Below are 2216 nucleotides of genomic sequence, written 5' to 3'. Positions count from 1 at the left end.
CAAAGCTGAGCTGCATTGTGACACTCCAGAAGAAGGTAGCGGAGGTTCATAGCTTGATGTCTGAAGATGACTCCATGCTGGTGGAGCCACAGCTACCAGCAGCAGAGGAGGAACATTGTCGGGAGAGAGCGAGCTGGAGCTCCTGCTTGTCCTTGCACTTCCCACAGTTTGGACACCGGCGGGATGTTGGCGGGGTCCCAGCTGCCTAGATGGAGCCAGAAGCATCGTGCGAACTCACGAATAGATTTGTATCATTATATACGCATGAATAGATAGAGTATACAAATAGTTTTGATTTGAAGGTTAACAAAATAAGATATTGCAGGGATGGGTACAACATCACCACCACTGTAACATTCCCTGCTCCAGCTACTGAAAAGCATCACTCCCTTTTCCTTCGTTTGACGCAACCTCAAAGCGCATGACCGAATAGCAGGACAATAATCTCTCGCTCCACGGAGAATATGAAGTTGACCTTGTCACGATCGCGCTGCACGGTAGGAGAAGCGCGTGGAAACATGCGCTTGTTCCTGCAAAAAAACGCGACATTGTTAGGCCCGTCTGTAGGAGTTGTTTATGGCTTCAACGAAGATTCAGGCCAAGCATATTACTTTTAGCATGCAGGTTCTCCTGGAGCCTTCCATTCCTAATTTTGGTTTTCACCATTTCCCTAGCTATCCATTGACTGCAAAAATGCATGGTAGTACAATTATGAAAATGAATGTGTAAGGTGAGAGTGAGACCACTCGCGCGTGCTTATATAGAGAGGAAGCTGGGAGCCGACTGGTAGGCAAGATCGAGTTGCAATGGTTGGTAAAGTGGGCCATGCCTTAGATGGGTTGTGTGCTGCGGTTCTCTGTTGGCAGCCTGAGTCTGTTGATGATGAGCTAACCTTACTGATTGAGATTAACTGCTGGCGAATTGTACACTGCTGCAGTGAATGGAACGGATAGCTACTGTACCTATCTAGCTATAATTGGGCCCACCTTCTCGTCGATTCTTAAACTCGTGGTTGTGGCATTGTCGGCGCTTTCTGACTGCTGAGGCTGTTCAAATCCCGCTTAAGTATCAAAAAAATAAATTCCGCTTCATTGTTTCAAAAACGGAATCTCACTTCATAGCCACTACCCCTTGCATGGCAGCTTACTAATTCCAGGGTAAATGTCGTCGGTGGGGTTCACTAATATTTCTGGGGGAAAAAAATAAAAGATATATTTATGGTGAAAAATTCGTCAAAACATCGACCTATTGTTGCATTGCCACAAACAAAGCGGCTATACGCATATACATTCTCTACCGTTCTCCCATTATCGAAACCTCGCCGATCAACACCATAGGAGTCAAGAACACCGTCACCTCTAATTGCCTCCTCATCACACCAGCAGGACAAGCTCTCCCACTGCCGCGCAACGCGGGCTGCCTCTCGTTCTTCAAGCCTAAGTTCTCTTCTTTGCTAGCAGGAGTGGTTTCTTCTGTTAAGACAGTTTGACAGCCTTTACTGAAGCTAGCAAGGGTATGTACTATACTTCCTATCCTAAAAATAAAGGGGAAGGAGAGGAGATCGATCCATCACGCACCTCTCGTCCCCTTTGAGCTGCGAGCCTGTGTACTAGCAAATCTGTGCTCAGTCCTTGCATTCTGTTTCCGCTGGTTCCAAAGCCCTAGAGGGTTTTACAAGGGAAGACCAGAAACCCCCTACAACCAAAGTGGTGATAAGTGCACAAGATTTGGAGAACTTCTGCATGCGCTATTCAAAATTTCGTAATGAACTATTGATGGATCATCATCGCTTACTTTGGTCGCAAATCTCAGGATTTGTCCTGATGCCCTCCATTCTTACTTAGATGGCTTTGTTGCTTCCTCAGCTATGAGCCTAGCTTTAGTCGTCAACAACATGCACGACCTGTTCTTGCAGCTCATCACCACTCACCAGAGCCCTTCTCTTACGGTACTGATCGATCAACTCATATACTTCGAACTAACACACTGACTGGAGCCGAATACTAAGTTACACAAGAGGTGCTGATGAGCAACGAAGTGAGGAAGTCGAATATATGTGCAGGCGAGCATGGTGGACTGAGTTAAGTAGGGGGCAGAGAAGCAGAGTTGTTGGTATCGAAATTACTACGTGTTATTATGCGTTCGAGAGCAGAGGAGCAGAAGAAGCATACTCAACCCATGCATGTTTTCAAAGCAGGGACTGCCAAGGGCATGGA

The 2216-nt window shown here is 46.6% G+C and overlaps 1 long non-coding RNA gene across 1 annotated transcript; it reads right to left on the bottom strand.

Moving 5' to 3' along the window:
* Positions 1–224: 224 nt before the first annotated feature.
* On the bottom strand, positions 225–2006 carry LOC120648479. Its single transcript, XR_005664960.1, has 4 exons — positions 1795–2006; positions 1578–1695; positions 612–685; positions 225–530 (listed from the first exon to the last, which is right to left on the bottom strand). It is a non-coding gene; the product is annotated as an uncharacterized LOC120648479 (long non-coding RNA).
* Positions 2007–2216: the final 210 nt, after the last annotated feature.

Source organism: Panicum virgatum, chromosome 9K (genome assembly GCF_016808335.1).
Source record: "Panicum virgatum strain AP13 chromosome 9K, P.virgatum_v5, whole genome shotgun sequence".
Lineage (NCBI taxonomy): Eukaryota > Viridiplantae > Streptophyta > Magnoliopsida > Poales > Poaceae > Panicum > Panicum virgatum.
Note: the sequence above shows the minus strand (reverse complement) of the source record. Positions and strands in the feature narration are given on the sequence as shown.